At 46.6% G+C, this 21252-nt stretch overlaps 1 protein-coding gene across 1 annotated transcript in view; it reads left to right on the forward strand.

The window, feature by feature from the left end:
• The first annotated feature begins 608 nt into the window (after positions 1–608).
• RAX2 (retina and anterior neural fold homeobox 2) overlaps positions 609–21252 on the forward strand; it is a 67046-nt gene continuing 46402 nt past the window's right edge. The window contains exon 1 of the transcript XR_011303938.1: positions 609–1131. The gene's annotated coding sequence lies outside the window, so the exon portion shown is untranslated. The remainder of the gene's footprint in view (positions 1132–21252) is intronic.

The raw sequence follows: 21252 nt of genomic DNA on the forward strand, positions 1-21252 counted from the left end.
TCACAGCTTGTGGAGGTTCTGTGCGGTTGTTACTGTCTTCGGCTTTTGAGGCGATGTCACTTCCTGTTCATTGTCTGTGCTGCTGTCACAGCCTCTGTAGCATTGGAGCAACATGTGGTGTTTACAGTGCCTTTCCGTGATGTCACTGCGTGTGGATTGCCTGCATAACATACCTGCCAGTGGATTGTCTGCCAGAATGCGACTGCCCTGGGCCTTTCTGTGATGTCGTCATCGCTGTGCAATGGAAGGGCAATGGGAGGGGATACTCTGGGTTTAGGGGCGGTTGGGGGGCCACGAATACTTGGAGCTAATGTGGCTCCAATTCCCCCCAACCTTGGGGTGACCAGTTGATTCCACCACACTGTGACCCCTATTGCCAATGCCTGTGATTGTATCAGTGCAAGTTGTGCAGCTATAGAGAACCAATACAATAACTCCCAGAATGCACTGGTGCGTTAAATGAAAGCCCAGGACAGGAAGCGTGGCGCCCGGTTCACATGGAGTCATCTGGCGACTCAACCCGCCCCCAGGTCTGCAGGCCCAAAGCAGCCTCCCTGCCTCAGTGCCTTCCCCGGGAAGAGCTGTCAGTGTACATGGCAGGCCCCAGAGCACACTGCGTGTGTGTCACTGTAATTCTTTCCCTGTCCCTGTAATGAGCGGATTACACAGCTCTCACCGCAGGAGACCTTTGTGAGCGAGACAATCGAGTTGGGAAAGCAAAGTGCTTTTGTGTGCATCATTAGCGTGTACCCTCTTCTCCTGCCAGTTCCAAGCCCTATAGCCCCCCTCTCCCAGGACCCCCGCCCAAGGCTGGAGAACGTTTTGGAGCAACCGCTTGGGCAGAAAGTCCCCGCCAATCACTCTTAAAGGGGAGGTCACCAATTAATAACCCTGCGTAATCTCCCGGACTCATTTCCAATCTCCCGAGTCCAGCGACATCTGCCAAGACTAAATAAAGATTCCTGCAAATCCCTGCGCGAGTCCTGCTCCCGATCCGTGGCAAATAAGGGGACTAGACGGAACTTTGGCGGCCAAAGCTCGCGGATTGCCGGCCTTGAGCTCCTTGTTTGCCCCGGGCCCTGCGGTAAATACTCCAGGAGGATCGGCCCGACGCATGCCCTCTTCTACCCGGTGAGTTTATGAGCTGGCCAGCGTGCCATCATCCCGCCCAAAACCTTACCACATAGCCAAAAAGTGTTTCCCTCCTTGGCACCACGGGCGCTGCGTATGGGGGTAGTCTGAGGCCCAGCCACCCCCCTGGAAAAAAGCATCTGCGCTGAATGTCCCCACACTTTCAATGGAACCGCCCTAGCAGCACCCCTGGAAATTCAAAGGTCTGCTCCCCTGCCAGGCTCTGGTACATGTCTGTGCTAGTCGCCACCCTTGTCGCCTTGGTTTAGTTCACACTGGCCTTTCTTTCTAAATGTGCAACTATTTTGGAAAAAAGGCCTATAATCCTTGCATTGCTCGCCATTTGGGTCAGTCCCTGTAGGGGTGTCTATAATGTTGACTTGTAAGAAGTTGTCTGCCTCAATGCTTGTGTGTGCATAACCTGGAGACCACACGTTCTAATGGGGATGAAATGTCTTCCAGTGTGGTTGGCATGCAGTAAGTACCCTTTTAGAAACTGTGTAAAGTTGCCAGACTCTCTGATGACCAGCCCAGCAATCCCGTCATTGTGATGCCTGGACACTCCCCTGGTTGGACCAGAGTTTCTGATATGTGTGTGTAGCTTCAAGCTTGGTGCACTCTAGGCTGAGTAGTGTGGGCTCGCTTTGCTTCTCTTACAAGATCCCTACCTAAGTAATAAATCACAGACAACTTATGTGTATGGAAAAGTTGTAGGCCGTAGGCATTTTATTTTCTTACAGAAAATACAACACAACAAAATAAATACACTGCCATGTGCTTTTGGGCACCTTGTGTCCAGTCCCGAAGTTGCCCAAGGCTCCTCCTGAGTCCTTGTTATCCCTGGGCCTTCGTTCCTAGGCACATGCCGCCACACCTAAGTGGGTGTTCCTTACGCCCGCTCAGGTCCCCCCCAAAAGCACCCTACCTACAACCTCGTTCTTGGAGTGCCCTAAAAATGTTGTCGGAAAACCCCCCATCCCTTTCCTTGAAGGGTGTACCCCATCCTGGTGAAACATGTCCGGATTGCTCCGGTGTAAGCCATGTCTTATGAAGTGCAGCCCTGTGCTCCTGCAGTACTTTTCTACTGATTTATTTAGTTTCTTTCTGGCTATTTCGATTCCGTGCCTCTTCTGTACCCCATACCAGACCCTTCTTGGTATTATTTCTGACATAAAAATCTCACTTTTTTAAACATTTTTACGATTTTATTCCCCACATTATTATTCGCAGTACCTTTTGTTTTTATCTTTTTTCTTTCTCTTGGTCGGTGCCTCTGTCTGTTCCTCTGATCTCTTGGACTCCGCTCTTCCCCTCTTCTGTCCTTGCGGTACCTCGTCTTCTCCTTCGCTGCTGCTGCGCTCTATGAACAGCAGAGGTGACGTTGCCTTTGCCCTTTCTTCTTTCTGCATTATCTCCAGCACCCATTGTGCCCCATACTCCTTCTCTGCCTTTCTCGCCCATTCTGAGAATTCTTGGGCACTTTTTGCTCTTCCTTCTGCCATCCTTCTCGTCTGAATTCTGTCAGCCACGCTTCTCGTTTGACCACGGGAAAGGTGCTTTGTTCGTTTGCAGCTGGTACTTCTGAGTCGCTCCTGCTCCGGCACCGCTAGGCGACTCGTAGCCACTGCATTTAGAACGAAATCAGAGAGGTAGGAAAATGCGTGAGCCCGCAAGAGCCAACGTTTTTCCTTTCCCTTCTCCAGGTACCAAGAGCCTACCCGAGAGAGGTGAGCTCTTACCTGGTTTGTGCCACCTCTCCTTTTCCAGGCTTACTTATACCCCCCCGGCCTTTTGTTCCTTCTTGGGGGCGGCCGGGTTACCCCCCTGACCACTTGCTGTTATATTTTGCATCTTCCCAGGTGCTGTTTCCTGCCCTTTCCTGGGCTTTTGTTTCTTGTGGGGCCATTCGGACGCCCCTCCTTACGCTTTCGCGCTGTTTTCCCCCACCCCGCGCCTAAACTCCCAGACCCTCTATCGTCCCGCATTTCATGCGGCCCGGGGCCTGGGTCATTCTTAGAGCTTCTCAACATCTCCACAGCAACAGTAGATTGTTGTCTTCTTTGTGTATTCGCACCCGCTTAGTGAGTGTTTGCATGCATCGCACATGCAGATGATGCAATTAATATCACTGGTTTAAGTTGGGTGCGGAAACACTGCATCACTTGGTGATCACCACAACTCTTAACATTTGGCATATCACAAATTTACCAGGCTGAGTCTCTGGCTATGCTGGGAAAAATAATCAGGTCTCATGAATATATGGTGTTGCCGCCCCTGCCATAACTGAGAACTTACATTTGAAATCGGCATCAGTCTGGTCTCTCCACGGGAGGTAATTGTGGAGTGTTCCAAAGTTTCACTACAAAAGAATAGCCAAGGAGAGCTACAAATGCCCCATTGAGGAGTCTTAAAATGGAGTGGGAATGTTTGGGGACACTAAAGGGACAGCTACAAATGCCCCATTGAGGAGTCTTAAAATGGAGTGGGAATGTTTGGGGACACTAAAGGGACAGCTACAAATGCCCCATTGAGGAGTCTTAAAATGGAGTGGGAATGTTTGGGGACACTAAAGGGAGTCTTAAAATGGAGTGGGAATGTTTGGGGACACTAAAGGGATAGCTACAAATGCCCCATTGAGGAGTCTTAAAATGGAGCGGAAATGTTTGGGGACACTAAAGGGATAGCTACAAATGCCCCATTGAGGAGTCTTAAAATGGAGCGGGAATGTTTGGGGACACTAAAGGGATAGCTACAAATGCCACATTGAGGAGTCTAAAAATGGAGTGGGAATGTTTGGGGACACTAAAGGGATAGCTACAAATGCCCCATTGAGGAGTCTTAAAATGGAGTGGAAATGTTTGGGGACACTAAAGGGATAGCTACAAATGCCCCATTGAGGAGTCTTAAAATGGAGTGGGAATGTTTGGGGACACTAAAGGGACAGCTACAAATGCCCCATTGAGGAGTATTAAAATGGAGTGGGAATGTTTGGGGACACTAAAGGGAGTCTTAAAATGGAGTGGGAATGTTTGGGGACACTAAAGGGATAGCTACAAATGCCCCATTGAGGAGTCTTAAAATGGAGCGGAAATGTTTGGGGACAAAAGGGATAGCTACAAATGCCCCATTGAGGAGTCTTAAAATGGAGCGGGAATGTTTGGTGACACTAAAGGGATAGCTACAAATGCCACATTGAGGAGTCTTAAAATGGAGTGGGAATGTTTGGGGACACTAAAGGGATAGCTACAAATGCCCCATTGAGGAGTCTTAAAATGGAGTGGAAATGTTTGGGGACACTAAAGGGATAGCTACAAATGCCACATTGAGGAGTCTTAAAATAGAGCGGGAATGTTTGGGGACACTAAAGGGATAGCTACAAATGCCCCATTGAGGAGTCTTAAAATGGACTGGGAATGTTTGGGGACACTAAAGGGATAGCTACAAATGCCACATTGAGGAGTCTTAACGCTAAAGGGATAGCTACCAATGCCCCATTGAGGAGTCTTAAAATGGAGTGGGAATGTTTGGGGACACTAAAGGGATAGCTACAAATGCAACATTGAGGAGTCTTAAAATAGAGCGGGAATGTTTGGGGACACTAAAGGGATAGCTACAAATGCCCCATTGAGGAGTCTTAAAATGGAGTGGGAATGTTTGGGGACGCTAAAGAGATAGCTACAAATGCAACATTGAGGAGTCTGGAAATGGAGCAAGGGGGCCTTCGGAAACGCAAAAAGGATAGCTACATTACAATATTGAGGAGTCTAAAAGTGGAGCGGGAGTCCTTGGGGACGCTAACGACATAGCTACAAATGCAATATTGAGGAGTCTTAAAATGGAGCGGGCATGTTTGGGGACACTAAAGGGATAGCTACAAATGCAATATTGAGGAGTCTAAAAGTGGAGCGGGAGTCCTTGGGGACACTAAAGAGATAGCTACAAATGCATTGAGGAGTGTAAAAATGGAGTGACAGTATTTGGGGACTCTAAAGGGATATCTACAAATGTAAGATTGAGGAGTCTGCAAATGTTACAGAGTCTTCTGAGACACAAATGGCATAGATGTAAAAGCAACATTGAGGAGTATAAGATTGGAGCGGGTGTCTTCGAAAGCACTAAAAGGATAGCTGCAAATGCAACCTTGAGGAGTCTGGAAATGGAGGGGATGGGGTCTTCGGAGAAACAAAAAGGATTGCTACAAATTCATTGGGGAGTCTAAAAAGGGTGCAGGAGTCTTTGGGTACAATGGAAACCAATGTTAGGGGTATATTGTTATTGGCACCAGGCCTGGCTCCTATTTTAAGTGTACTTTTGGTAGGTACAAATACATTTTAGGGAAGCACTATTTATGTCGATCCTTGTTGAACGTGGGTATCAAGTTCAGATACTCCGATCTGGAGTGTTTGCCACTAGGAATTACACTGGCCTGGAAATCTGCACTGTTCAGCGAAATGAATTTTAAGCAGGAACAGTCTTGGGCCATGGCAAGAGGGTCGCTGGGACCGAACCTATGAACAGGGGAGGAATCCTATGACAGGTGTCGATGTATACTGCTCAGTAACTGAGAGGGTTGGGTGCCTGAAGCACACATCGGAAGGGTCACAGGTTGATCAAATTAGCCACCACTGACGTGTAGCGAAAGTATCGCCACGTGCTTATGGATCATTAAGGTTGTGGTGTTTACTACACGAATGCTTAATATTTTGGGGCCTTTGGGCTCTAGTTAGTAAAATGTAGTTACTATTGTGATTACCTACAAAGGGAGGGACGCCCCCAGTCCATAGACCTCTTCTCATTCGGGGCGTCGTACCGAATGCAACTACAAACCCCGAGACGGGTCTCACCCGCACTGCACAGAGATATGCGAGCCCAGAACCAAAGCCGGAGCCCATGCAGCACCAACCACTGCACGCACCGCATTTTATTTATTTATTTATTTGCATTGATAACGGGCACAGCGGCCCTGGTGCATCGTGGCGCGGTTACAGAATATTCGCTACCTCGCACCCAACCGTCACGCAATCTGCTCACAACCGCACGCTTTCTACTTATCCAGACTTCGGTCGTACCGGACGCCAGTTCTGTGCAGCGCCGCCACTTACTGCCAAGGCTCCAGCGCTGTAAAGTTAGACCAGCGGCAGAGGGGCGCCAGGCAAAAGCCCATTGGCACTGATTGGGCCTCTTACAAGCAGCTGGGTGCAGATGAGTGGCCAGGTGGCGTCTTTCGAAATTGTGTACAAATCAAATATGCGCCGTACAGCATGAAATCCACCATGTGTAATAACACAAATGTTGCTGTATGTGTCAAGCACACCGCTAATTTGATTTCCTAGGCGCTAGCAGTGCAGGGGGCGTTCAATGGGAGTGCGCAGTACTTAGCGAAGGGGAAAGAATTACTCATTTGGAAAAAAGAGCGGGGCACCGTGCATGTATATTGTTTATTTGGAGTTTGGTATTATGGGATAGCATATTTCGTATCAATCACCATGCTGGCAAATAACAAGGACCGAGACAAGGGAAGATGGCGCCCTTTGCTCAGGCCCATGGTTTCGGACAAATCTGCAAGGCAGGATTAGAGTTCTGGCTCCACAGGTGACAGGCTACATTTTAGAGCGCGCAACGGGAAGCGGGGGAGACACCCCCCCCCCCCCCACACACACACACACACACTCTTTAAATGACCACAAATGGCAGAAGGGTTCCAGAGACCATAGAGTGCCCACTTGTTTCTTTTACGTTTCAAATGCCACACAAGAGACGTGCACCTGCTGAAGAGATCCTCCGCTGTAGGTGTCAAGTTAAGACCCCAGACTTATATACGGTAGTTTTCATGCTGGTTCCGACAGTGCCGCTTGCATAGAACACACCTCACACGCAGAACAATGCGGTTCGCTCCTGTAAGGTAGACTGCACTTTTATACACAGCGTTCCAATAATAGCTGTCACAGTCCCACAACCCGAGCACGTGCCAGCCAACACTAGTTCACTGACCCATGAAAACACACACTGCTGCCCACCCGGCGCCCCACAGCTGTTCAGGGTAGTCTTTGAATAATCTCTGCCAACGCGAATGTTATTTTCCTGAAAAGCAATGTAGGTCGTGTAAGGTTCACACTACGGGATGCCATGTTCCCAAGCGACCCACAGCCCCTTGAGGCCATATTAAGGGCAGTTGGGCGCTATATAAATGTTGAGAGGTATATATGAACGATCCATGGGAAAATTGGCTCCTCCTTCCGGGGTCTCGAGGTGTTCTCCCAATCATGCCTACTGCATGATGGTAGAATATTGTGTGTGTCGCTTCAGAAGGGGACTGTTACATGGCTTAGTAGGTCATCTATGCCAGCTCTCTGTCGCAAGGTGGCGTTGCTTCATTCCCGGGTGCCCAGTTATACCACCCCTGTTCATTATACATGGTAAAACACCCCACCTTGGTTCTGCAATGTTTAGACATTTCTTTTCAAGTTTTCTGCAGAATTAATTCTTTCGAGTAGCCTCAATACAACGTTAAACACCCCGAACAGTTGTGTGGATCGAATTGGGCGCTAAATATGGACGGGCATCATAGAAGACGTTCTGCAGGCAGTCGTGGCATAGTTCAACAGGTCAGCTCCTTTGATAGGCTGGAAGGGCTGGGGCAAAGTCACTCGCCTGAAAATATGTGCTTCTTCTGCCCTTCCAGGTTTCATCGGCACCACCCTGTTGAGAATTCCCCCTCCCCCGCCCACCGGGGCCGGACAAGGGCAAACAAAAGACACATTCAAAATAAAATTCGGGACCTTATTCGCAAATACATACTCATTTCTTTTTGCAACAAACTGTTTGCATAGTACACGGGTGACATTTTCGTGAACGGATGCATTTTATAGCAAATAGGTGTATTTGAGAAAACGACCAGCTGGAGAATGCACCAGGGGTTAAAAGTGGATCCCATTACTCCTTATTTCTCACTTGACTGTTCGGCCGGCTCTGGGGGCCTCTCCCCGCTCCATGTAGATCGGTCCCGCCCCTCTAGGCAACATCAACGGTGCCATAAAAACGTTTTCGTGTTGTAAGAAAGCGCGAGGAAGCGCTGTTTATTATTTATTTATTTATTTATTATTTACTATTTATTTGTTTCCTTTCAACTCTTGTTTTTTTTTTAAAGAAGTTCTGCGTGAAGGGCCAGATTGGTTAAAAGAATCACTCCAGACACTAAAACAATTCAAATCTTTTTCATGACAGCCTGTTTGTGTAGTAGCTGGGGATGCATTGGCAGGCACAAAGTATGGAAAACGGTGCATTTTACAGCAGCAGCACTGTTGCTATAAATGCGGAGGTGCAGTGACACTGTTTAAAGCTATCGGAGTCATAAAATGCGTCTGTATTGGCCCGGAAATCTGAGCCACGCGGACATCTCTCGCGGGACCTTCAAGCACTAACCAATTGCCCTGTGGGTCAGCCCAGGCCTCTGTGCCAGAGGCTGCAGCAAGCAAGACCCCCATCTTCAGATCTAGCTTAATCTCCCTGTGTCTGTGTGGAGAGAGCCATCTGGCCTGGTGTCTGAAGGAACACCGTGAGTACACCCGTTGCCCTCAGAATGTGCAAGACCAGTCCATGAAGGAGTATTATAAGATGCGGCCTAACGAGTAACTAAAAGCTGAGAAGGTAGAAGTGACAGCCAGCTGATAAGTGCCCTCTGATTTGCCTTCTCAGAAGAACCATGTTCTCTCAAATGAAACATGCTGCTCTCTGGGTTAGAATCTGCAGCTTCCGAAACCCGAGCCCAGCCCGCGCACCACTAGGAGATACATATGATATGATATTTTATTTATATTGCGCCCATACACGAGTGATTCAGGGCCCGGCGAGGCAAGGGAGGGGTAGAAGAGGGGACAAAACCGCGATCTTACTAGGCCCTGTATCATTTAGAACGCACCAGTGCAGGAGAGCAGATCTTACAAAAGAACATCCCCGTCACGGCAGCCATCTTCCTTGAAACTCAAAAGAGGTCATTCACTGGGGAGGGCAACTTCCTGCATAAAAAGCGAGCTTTCATGTCATCATTCTTAGTTTCATAGCCAAACATCTCCCTCTGAAGGGGAATCAACACACTTTACAATAATACGATTAAAAAAAGAGGGCCTCCAGGTTGAGCTAGGGTCCAGGAGGAGAGAATTCCATAACACTGGTGGAGAGCGAAGGGCAGCAGGGCCGGGCCCTGGATGCACCAATGGGCTCCGCAGAAGCCAACGCCCCAAACCGTGCAAAGCTGTAAATGTCATTATAGCCATTGAGGTAATCCCATAACGAGATGAATATTATCCGAAAATTCCCTCCATAAAAACATCTCCGCAATGACGGCCCCCCCCCCATGGGTGTAATCCTCATAATGAGATCATCGCCATGTCAAGGGCATCTTCCCCATCTCACCACGCGGCCCTACCAGAAAAGACCATCCTTCCACAATCCCAGCATGCTCCTTTCCAAGCAAGTCACCCCTGTGAGGGGAAACGACTTTCCACAATCTCTGCATTTCCCTCTCCAGAGAAGACTTTCCACAATCTCTGCATTTCCCTCTCCAGAGAAGACTTTCCACCATCTATGCATTTCCCTCGCCAGAGAAGACATTCCACAATCTCTGCATTTCCCTCTCGAGAGAAGACTTTCCACAATCTCTGCATTTCCCTCTCCAGAGAAGACTTTCCACAATCTCTGCATTTCCCTCTCCAGAGAAGACTTTCCACCATCTATGCATTTCCCTCACCAGAGAAGACATTCCACAATCTCTGCATTTCCCTCTCCAGAGAAGACTTTCCACAATCTCTGCATTTCCCTCTCCAGAGAAGACTTTCCACCATCTATGCATTTCCCTCGCCAGAGAAGACATTCCACAATCTCTGCATTTCCCTCTCGAGAGAAGACTTTCCACCAACTATGCATTTCCCTCTCCAGAGAAGACTTTCCACAATCTCTGCATTTCCAGCACCAGAGAAGAATTTCCACAATCTCTGCATTTCCCCTCTCTGCATTTCCCTCTCCAGAGAAGACTTTCCACAATCTCTGCATTTCCCTCTCCAGAAAAGACTTTCCACAATCTCTGCATTACCCTCTCCAGAGAAGATTTTCCTCAATCTCTGCATTTCCCCTCTACAGAGAAGAGATTTCTGTGTAAGGACAATCCCCCCCCAGGTAGGAACACACACCAGCGTTTCTACATTTTTAAATACTATTTTCTATTTTTTTTATTCCCCACCAGTTGAAAATGCATAATTAATTAGGCATGATGCAAATTCTGTCAGTAGTGTGTTTTCAGTTTGAAAGTAGAGTTTGTTCAATGGCACGTGCCAAAAAAATCATGTTATGTGATGCATAACACATACTCATACAAACACGAAATCCATTTACTTATTTGAAGATTTCAGAATTTCTGCGTCGAAAAAAATGGGAGTAAAAGACAATGAAATCTGGTAGACAATGTTTAGGCGAGGTGTCCGGGGGAATATATTCCTACCTGCGGCCTTTTACATTGAAGAATAAAAATAAAAGGAAAACAGGCAAACGTCCCTGCAGGGCTCAGTCCCAGACTGGCAACAGGAGGTGGCAGCAAACACTTGGTGAGATACTGGAAAAAAAAAAAAAAAAAAAAAACGGGCCTGTCCGCCCATTAAAGAACGCGTTTCCAACTGGAATTGGCATTTTAAACCCACTGTATTCTACGGTAGTCACTGAGTCGCTACATCCTACTGGTGTAAGATTTTTGGCTCATTTTCTCATGAAAGATGACCAAGATGTCCTAACTGTGGCCTTGTCAACAGAAACATCTATATCATGTTATCATGACTGACGTTGGGAAATTGAATGCCCACCAAGATGCATATGTACACAACACTAGGCACTCAGTGCTTCAGGTAGAGCACTCCCTCTCAAGAGGGTTTGTGTTCCTGGCTCGGGCTCCTTCGTGAACCCCAAAAGAGGGTCGCAAACCACTTTTCACCATTTCGGTGATGGATTCTGTCAGCTGATGGACACTAAATAATTTAAGAAGTCCAGCTCCCTTTCTTCCAATTACACCCTGGCCTCAAATTCCACAGCCTGTTTGACCTCTTTTGTTTCAATGATGTCCAATTAAAATACACAGGAATCTAACAACCATTTGGAAAAATCCATCACTTATTTTCTGACTGTTCATTGATGGCGGCTGAGGTTACTTCATATATAAATATATATATTTTTTTTACAAACTAGCAAGATATTGAAGCATATTATCGCCACAGACTAGGCTGGAAGTTGGAGGCCCAAGTTAGACTGGAAGAGCATACACACACACCCACACACATATAAAGGGCTCTACGGTTACTCTAGAAACTTGATGAACAAAGTTGTGTTAAATTACTGGAAGAAACAAAATGGTAACACAAGATAAAATGAATCTGACTAGTTCTCAAAGAAGTGATGTGTGTCATTCCTATGGCATTTTGGTAGCTCGCTGGCTGCAGTAACTACGTCTTCGATGATGCTGTATTTCCGTAGGCTTACTAGGATTCCTCCATAAGTATCATTATTATGGTCTCTCCGTGAATTCCATTTCTGTCACTCTGTATAAGGCTACAAGTACTTTACGGAACCAAATGCATGCACACGTGTATGCTGCATGTTGGGTTGATTATATGCACTTGAATTACCCCGTGAAGCATACATGGCCGTTCTCATGGTTTACTACCCAGGTAACACAATCGACCCACCTTTGCCAACCAAATCAGTCACTTGCAGTCACAGATGAATATTCTGCTTTCAATGTTTTCCTTCCCATGGGCCGGCGGATTTCCCCACCAGGTGCATTCTACAGCTTTTAACTGTTCCGCGTCACACACCCTTGGACGCAAGAATATTCTGAACCAGGTCTCAATCCACTCAAAACGACCCCCCAAAGTCAATGTCCAACAGTACTCTGCGTCATGGCATCCAGTGAGCTAAACTGAGCAGTGAGTCTGTGTGTGTCCATGTAGGCAAATCATCACTTCTGCAATTTGACTACTCGCCCACCACCTACTCGCTCTTGACACCCTCCTCTTTCCACTCCTATGTCCTCCAAGCTCGCATTACAAAGCGATGGAGGACACGAACGCCCACGGGCGGGGCAAGAAGAACAGCCACAATTTGCAGGTGCCTTAGAGCAGAAGCTAAAGATCTCATAGCCTGAGAGTCTTCAGGAGATGGAGTTCTGAAAGTTGCCATAGTACCAGAAGAAGGGTGAAACGCTATTAAAGAAGAGACCATCCAAGAATGAGAATTTGTATTAGTGGTGTGAGATTGCAGAGTGCGGCATAAGGTGTTAGACTGCATAACTCAGAGACCACGGAGATGGACCAAACCCGTGCAGCGTGCGGCGTAATGAGGGTTGTGAGGGTATGGAAAGAACACAGGAACAGGAGCTGCGCTGTAAACTCTCTTCCAAGATGGAGGGTACTAGAACCAGTGCAGTGGCGCACACCGTGCGCCATTGCCATGTGAACAGGAGATACCAGATCGATATCATGAAACTTGCAATAGATTGCAGCTCCTGATGACAAGAGTAGCACTGGCAATAGAGTTTCACGTGCAATACAATGCAGATATGAATGACTGGAGAACTTCCAATCAAATGTGGATATAGACGTCAGGACTGGCACTGACAATAGAGTTTTTTATTGTTTAATTTTTCGTATTTTATTGCCTGCAGCGTAAACCAGACTCAAGAGCAGAGGAGCACTTTACAATGGGAGAGTGCACCTGACCCCATAACATTACGTGTGTAACATAACATGATGTCAGAAGGAAAAAGTTCAAGAGAGGAATTTGCATTACCACCCGGAGAGGGCATCCAGCCAATCAGAAGGAGATAACCTGGCGGCATCCATCAGTGAATGCATTCGTTCTCTTGGCCTTTTTTGTTCCTCCCTAGGTGTCCCTCGTTTTACCATCGCTTCGACCCATGCCCCAAAGCCTTTCTCTCCTTGCTCCACACCCAGCAATGATACACATAGTGTTCCACCTCAAATCCCTTCTTTCCCAAACCCTTCCGCACTTACCCTCCCCCCCCCCCGGCCTCCAAAACGAACTCTTGCTCCATGGCTGGCATGATATAGATATAGAAAAGGGATGTAATCCCTGTACTGTACTCCCTGACAGCCATCTTGGTTTGTAGTTTTTTAAGAGGAAATTGGTTGCACATGAAATTTGCAGTCTCAAGTTCCCTTACCAAATCTTTTTATCACCCCAGAAGGTGCCCCATGTTGCTAGTAGTGACAAATGAGTCATTGCGAGGCATTTGCTGCACTCAGGCCTAGCCGGCTTGGGATGGCGGTCTGTTAACGGCCCTGTATGCACCCGATAGCATGATTCATTAATGTAATACATTAATCATAAATATTACAACACATTTGTTCCCCATCACAACGTCTAGCACAATTAACACAGACTCTTAACCTGTCTAGCTGCTATCAATACCCCGACTCCAATGCAACCATCACAACCCCTGCAGTCCTGGGATCGCCCCTATGGCTACTCAGGCCAACGTATGCTACCCAAATACAGGAGAATCCAGACCTGCACACAGCCAATGGGGAGAGGAGGGTTTCCAACCTACACTCATCAAAAACAATACAGGGTTCCTCATCAGTGTTCCCTACTATCTCATTAACATCCCCCAACCTTGTTTCCTTTTCAGAGCTATGCACAGGGAGGCCAACATTATTGACTCAAAAGCACCATATCAGAACACCTACCTTACGGCGATGGAGGGGAATCTGCAGTACCACTTGAAAATAATAATAGGCAATACAAGCTCAATAGAGTTATTTTGCAATACAGCAGTGATACATATATGACACGAGGGGCAGGGTGTATAGACATGAAATAGCAATAGAATGTGAATACAGGCAACAGGAGATAACTGGTCAATAGTGTTGAAGTTGCGATTCAATGCGGCTACAGATGGCAGATGTGAAACGATTAATGAATTAGAACTTGCATTGCTATATGTATCTAAATAGCAGGAGAAATGAGGAAAATATACCTTAATTTGTAGTACAATGTGGATATAGATGACTGTAGCTTTACAGTCGATAGAGTTGAATTTGCAATACAACGAAGATGTAATTGGTAGGTGATACCAGGTCAATACAGTTCAACTTAATGCCTATATAGATGACAGGAGATGCATGTTTCATAGAGTTGAATTTGCAATACAGTGCAGATTTAGGTGACAGGACATCTAAGGTGTATGGTGTTGAACGTGCAGTACAATGTCAATATAGAAGACAGGTTACAAACTAGGTTGGAGTTTGCAATACAGTGTGGTTATATATGTCAGGAGATAAAAGGTCAATAGGGCTGAACTTGCAGTACATCAATATATGTAACAGGGACACAGGGTGGATAGACTTGAACTAGTTATCATTTGGATCTAGATGACAGGAGATGAAAGTTGATTAAGTGGATCTTGCAATACTATGCAGATATAGATGACAGGAAACCCAAGGTCAATAGACTTGAGCTTACAATACATTGTCGATATAGATGACAGGAGATGCATGGCTGAAAGGGTTGGGTTTGACACAAAAAATAGGAATACATGCCAAATGACACACGTTCGAAAAAATTGGACTTGCAAACACTGTCTGTGGGGATGCTGGATGAGCCCAGTCGATAGAGTTCAGTTTACAATACAGTAGGGGTATTAACGACAGGAAATACAAGGTTGGTAGAGATTAACTTGTAATGCTTTATGTATATAGACGTCAAGCAACAAAAGTAAATACAGATGGATTTATTTAATTTGCCCCAGAAACTGGACATGTCTATGTTGCTCATCCAGAAAAAAATGTGGATCACTGGGCAATGTTTTACCAAAGAAAAAAGGAAGGAAGAAATATGTTTCCCTTTAAAAATCATGACAACTAGTCTGATAACTCTGCTCAATCCCTGGAGGAAGAACCCAGTAACTACCAGTGCAATGCACCCACTGAGAACCTCTCCACGTAGTCTGCGGAGAGCCTTTGTCCATGCTGGAAGGATAACTTGCATTGGGAACAGGATGACGTTGTGCGTCAAGGTTTTAATATCCCACTTGGGTTTAGCAAGTCCTTCACCCTCCCCCCAAAACTGAGTACCACATTATGGGAAAAAATGATGGTAATAAGTAATATCAGTTTCCTGGTGCTCTGACAGTGGATTTGCAGTGATAGAGGTGCTATATAACACACCAAATATATTATGACATTTTTTGTAAGTAGTTTTGCCGTACCAAGCAAACCCTATACTAAAAAAAAGAACAGAATCACATATAACACAAACATTTCCAATCGTAAGAACCAGTTTTAAGATCAATTGAAACCATTAGATGCATTTGTAAAACATATACATTAAAAGCCTAATAGCATCAAGTGTGGAAGAGATTTGAGTTCCAGCAGGACCCTATTTCATAAGTCAGATGAAGAAACAGACTGCACGTCATGAACGAGTACATTCAAATATAACCATCTCTTTTGGGTCAGTTTTACACATTATTAGTTGTGTAAATGCTTTATGTATGCACAAGGTCTTGACGGCCAGAGAACTTCAATGTTCTCTCATCTATGTGCCCCATTCATCAAATCGATATGTAGAGAAAGTGATCTTACATGCAGTGTGATGTGAACATCATTTCCAATAATCAATTGATCTTAATGTCAGGCCATCGATTTTTTCTAGCACACTGTCTATTGACAGACCAAAGCTGCAGCATGATACTAAACAGTGGCTGATTCTTTATTTTTCTACATTGGTAGTCACCTGTTGCAGACCCTACGAGTAGGGAGGGGAACTGGGACAAAACCTGGGGATTGTAATTGATTCAGACCAGTGTCAGCACAGCTGGGTGGTGACATCCAATTCTTCGACCAGTCCTCATAGTTCCTGAAGGAGGGCGGAACAAAACCAGCTGCGCACAAGAATCATTCAACTTCGCAATAATGGCCGCTGGCATCGACACTCTTAGGATCGACCATCTGCAAAAACTAAAGACCTAATCACTTTTAAAATATCAGTGTTCAGATAAAATCACAGTGGGTCACAAGCAAGTACGTGGATAAGCAGTTGCTACCCCATCTACCCTTAAACAATGCTCTTGCTTTCTTCTGACTTGAGTTGCCCGATGATATCTCATGTCATTTCCTATTTCGCACATCCATTGAATTTTTGACCATAGACCCTTATCGTCAAAATCCTGGGCTTGGTGAGAATCTGCAACTTGTTATGGCACATGTCTGCCATGTAACAGCAGGGTCTGCGGACGAGAAACAGGGCTACCGGGGTGTTGTCGGCGAATATAAGATCTCTGCCAAAGAATGGGTTGGAATGAGAAGAAGGATTGGCACTTCTGTAATGGCATTGGAGGAAGTGTCTCCCTACGTTGGAATATTCCGTCTTGCCAAAGAATGCGTTAGACTGCGAAGAAGGGCTGGCGTATATGTAATGGCATTGCAGGAAGTGTCTACCTACCTTAGAATATTGGGGCTTGCCAAAGAATGGATTGGACTGGGAAGGAGGCGGCCATATCTTCCGTGGAATTCCAGGAAGTGTCTCCCTGCGTTGGGATATTATGCCCTGCATTATCCCTAAACAGCGGACACTTCCTGGAATGGCTGAGTGCTCCTCTCAGATAACAACAGCACTACAATCTCCTAGATAAATCCTCTTGTGCCATTGCATTGTGCACCCTCCTCCCAGCATCCTGCAATTGACATCCACTAATAGCCTTTGTGCATCTTTTTGCTTGAGATGCTGACCCAATATATCAAAACAATAATGACAAAAGGCTGAAATGGTGCAGGGTATAAATGTAAGATTGATACAAATGGAAATAATAAAAAATACATAACATGTGCATGCGTACAGGGGCTCATAATTGACAAGTAAAAACTATAAACAACATATTGCGATACGGTTTGCCCTTCACAAACATGAAATTATGATTTTACAAAATGACTGTGAAAAATATCTTTCTGACCCACCAGTTATATTTCCTAGTATGGTTGAGAACTCCGGATTATTCTAATAGAAACACAAATGGCCTGATTCACACAGTGTTTTTCAATGCCACTCTCCCATTAAGAAACGCTCTGTGAATCAGACCTAAAGTGTGCTTACAAGAAGGGTCCCCAGAACCCGAGAAAAAGTGCCCTGGAATGGAATCAAATGTGGACAAAGGTTGGGGGTATCAGATCACAGATCATCCAGTCTCCTGCAGGGCTTGAGTGTTCCCGCGATAAACTCTGCAACAGCAGTGGCCGTGCACGGGGACACTGGGCTGGGTGTTCGTGTGATAAACTCTGCAACAGCAGTGGCCGTGCACGGGGACACTGGGCTGGGTGTTCGTGTGATAAACTCTGCAACAGCAGTGGCCGTGCACGGGGACACTGGGCTAGGTGTTCGTGTGATACACTCCGCAACAGCAGGGGCCGTGCACGGGGACACTGGGCTGGGTGTTCGTGTGATACACTCCGCAACAGCAGGGGCCGTGCACGGGGACTGTGGGCTGGGTGATACACTCCGCAACAGCAGTGGGCGTGCATGGGGACACTGGGCTGGGTGTTCGTGTGATACACTCCGCAACAGCAGTGGCCGTGCACGGGGACACTGGGCTGGGTGTTCGTGTGATAAACTCTGCAACAGCAGTGGCCGTGCACGGCGACACTGGGCTGGGTGTTCGTGTGATACACTCCGCAACAGCAGGGGCCGTGCACGGGGACTCTGGGCTGGGTGATAAACTCTGCAACAGCAGGGGCCGTGCACGGGGACACTGGGCTGGGTGTTCGTGTGATACACTCCGCAACAGCAGGGGCCGTGCACGGCGACACTGGGCTGGGTGTTCGTGTGATACACTCCGCAACAGCAGGGGCCCTGCACGGGGACACTGGGATGGGTGTTCGTGTGATACACTCCGCAACAGCAGGGGCCCTGCACGGGGACACTGGGCTGGGTGTTCGTGTGATACACTCCGCAACAGCAGGGGCCGTGCACTGGTACACCGGGCTGGGTGTTCGTGTGATACACTCCGCAACAGCAGGGGCCGTGCACGGGGACTCTGGACTGGGTGATAAACTCTGCAACAGCAGTGGCCGTGCACGGGGACACTGGGCTGGGTGTTCGTGTGATACACGCAGCAACAGCAGGGCCGGAGAGCAAGTGTTGCGTTTTCTTGTCACATACCGTGTAACCAGGGACGTCATTCCACAAAAATGCTACGGGTAGCGGAAGTGACATCGCATGACCCTTGACCTCTGGTGACATCACAGGCAGTGGTGTCATTTGTCCACACCCCGAAGGACATCATGGGAAGCGATAGAACATGACCTTTCACCCGTTTAATTAGTCTAGCAATTATTGTATAGAATTCCAGAAAGACACATTATTTGTTATTCCTATTATTTCTTACTTAAGGTCACTGCTCAAAGTGTTACACTTTTGGAACCCCCTGTTTTTTTAAGAGGCCTCCACATAAATTCTAGCCACCCCAGAAACAAATAACCACGCTTGCCATAGCCCAGGAGCTTCAATGTAAAAATAAATAAAAGGGAAACCTCAGAGGTCGCAGTTGCGACCCCTTTTAACCCAAAATGACGTCTCTGCGTGCAACAGAAAAGGCTTTTGGAGATGGGTGAGTATTGCTGCCACCTATCGATATTGCACTACCAGAGATTGAGGGATAGAGGAATGCTTTCTAGCCGCACCTCTTAAAGCTGATCATCCACTACGAGGGTGGGGGGTTTCAAATTAATTTGCTGCAAACTTTAGGGCTCCAAAAGTAGGCCGTTTTTTGGGGACAAATGGGCCTGATTACAAGTTTGGCAGTGTTTCCTATGCACATTCCGCCATTGCTGTTGTTGAATGCAGTGAGCAAGCCATAACTTGAAGGGTACACATGATTCTGAGCCATGCAGGCCCTTCAGTTGTTCCCCATTGTGGAACCCATATGAAACCATGGGGCAAGCTATGTCATTCTATGTTATGTTCAAACGTGTTACAGTGGCCTCCTTTTTGATATCTCTAACGCCTAAATTCAACTCCTTATTGTCCCTTGATGACCCCACCGATCTAGTGCAGCACTTTATGCAATCAATCTCAACCCCAATTGACTCTCTTGCGCCAGAAAAAAATGAAATGGATTACATCTGAGACTGTCAAGAACTGCTGGTTTGATGATATCATCATCCAGGCAAGGAAACAGAAAAGGGCTGTGGAAAGAGAGTGGAGAAAAAACCTTCACTCTCGTACATATTCTATAAGGAATCTGTACACAATTTTAAACGTACTATCACCAAAGCCAAATATACTGATTTTAACAACAACATCAATCATGCAAAGTCCAACTCCAGTGAACCTTTTAAAATCCTAAAAGAGTTTGAGGGAAATCTCCCAACCTCCTCTAAAGTAGCCAGGAATGTAGCATGGTGTCAGGAAATCCAGGACGAGTTTGCAGGGAAAATTCCTGGCCATCAACAGGCAATTTTATCCTGTCAAAATTCATTGAAAAACTCTGGTCTGGACACGGGGCTCTCTCACACTACGGACAGTCCTATAATTAAGCCTACTCTTCACAAATTTGAGTTCAGGCCTTGCACTCAGACAGAGATTCATGAGATACTATCCTACGTGAAACCCACATCATGCTTTGGCGATGTTTGTCCAGAAAATATCCTTAAAGGATCTTTCGACCTGCTGAGACCCATGATCACTTAGATCATCAACAGGTCTTTTAGAGATGGGCTGGTACCTTCATGCCTTAAAGAAGCATGGATTATGCCACTCCTGAAGAAAAGCAGCCTGGACCATTCCATAGCAAAAGGCTATCGCCCTATCACAAATGTCCTGTACCTTCTGAAAATCATCCTGGATTGGATTGCATACTTGCAACTCCAAGTATTCATTGAAGCTAATAACATCTTAGACAACCTTCAATCAGGGCTCAGATACAAACATGGCAAACATTCAATATAACCATTATTATGTGAAGGGGACATCCCGCACTGCGGGTTTTACAAGACCTCTCCGCAGCCTTCAATCTTGAGGAACATACACTCTTGATGGATGGTCTCAAGGCCACTGCACGCTACTTGGAATCAGCAGCCCAGAGAATTAAATCCTTCCTAGGCTCTAAAGGATACAGAGTTGTAACTAGGGATGGCCATGTCTCTCCTATCATTTCTACATATGAATTGCCACAAGCTCCTGCCTGTCACCGACTCTATTCAACTCATACATTGGGCCTCTGCTTGACCTCTTGGATACTCTGGCACCCAGATTCTCCTTGAGCTTTCGGTAATCACTCACTACACACTGAGACAGTGGCCCTCATTACAACTCAGGCGGTAAGGGGTTTACGGCGCCGTAAACAGCGCCGACCCTTACCGCCTGAGTACGAGGTCCCTTAGCGCCATGGCGGACTTAACACCTGCTTTTAGCAGGTGTTAAAATCCATGGCGCTAAGGGACCATGGAGTTAATTACCCCACCGTAATTTACGGTGGCGTAATTAACGCCTTCCCCACTCCCATTATGCCCTATGGGGCAAAAATGGGAATGGGGAAGGGTAAATGTGGATTGGGGACTTACCGCCCCGCCAAGGTCGGAATGGGGCGGTAAGTCCGCCAACCACCATGGCGTAAACATAGTTTACGCCATGGTGGTAAAGTCACGGCCCAGGCGGTAACTTACCGCCTGGGTCGTAATGAGGGCCAGTGAATAGAGTGTACTTGGCTACACAAACCTGGATGGCTGTAAATTCACTTGCCCTCAATAATGAGAAGTCAGAGCTTCTTTTTGTTGCCTCTTTCCCTCGATTGAAGAAGTTAGATCTTTTTTATAAACATTTCTCGATCTCAGGTTGTGAGTTCCCGGTGGCCAGACAGGTAAAAACCTGGGAGTTTACTTGGATTCAGAGTTATCTACGAAACCCAGTGTTTCTCATCTCTTCTCCTCTTGTGGAAATGCCACAAAGCTGTTACATCACATAAGACCTTACTGTCTGCTGAAAACAGACCCTTACCTGTATCTGCTCTTGTTAACAGAAGACTTGACTACTGCAACAGTCTGTTGTTTGGTGCATCTTGAGTGAATATTC

The sequence above is a fragment of the Ambystoma mexicanum genome, chromosome 1p (genome assembly GCF_040938575.1).
Source record: "Ambystoma mexicanum isolate Mex_15411 chromosome 1p, UKY_AmexF1_1, whole genome shotgun sequence".
Taxonomy (NCBI): Eukaryota; Metazoa; Chordata; class Amphibia; order Caudata; family Ambystomatidae; genus Ambystoma; species Ambystoma mexicanum.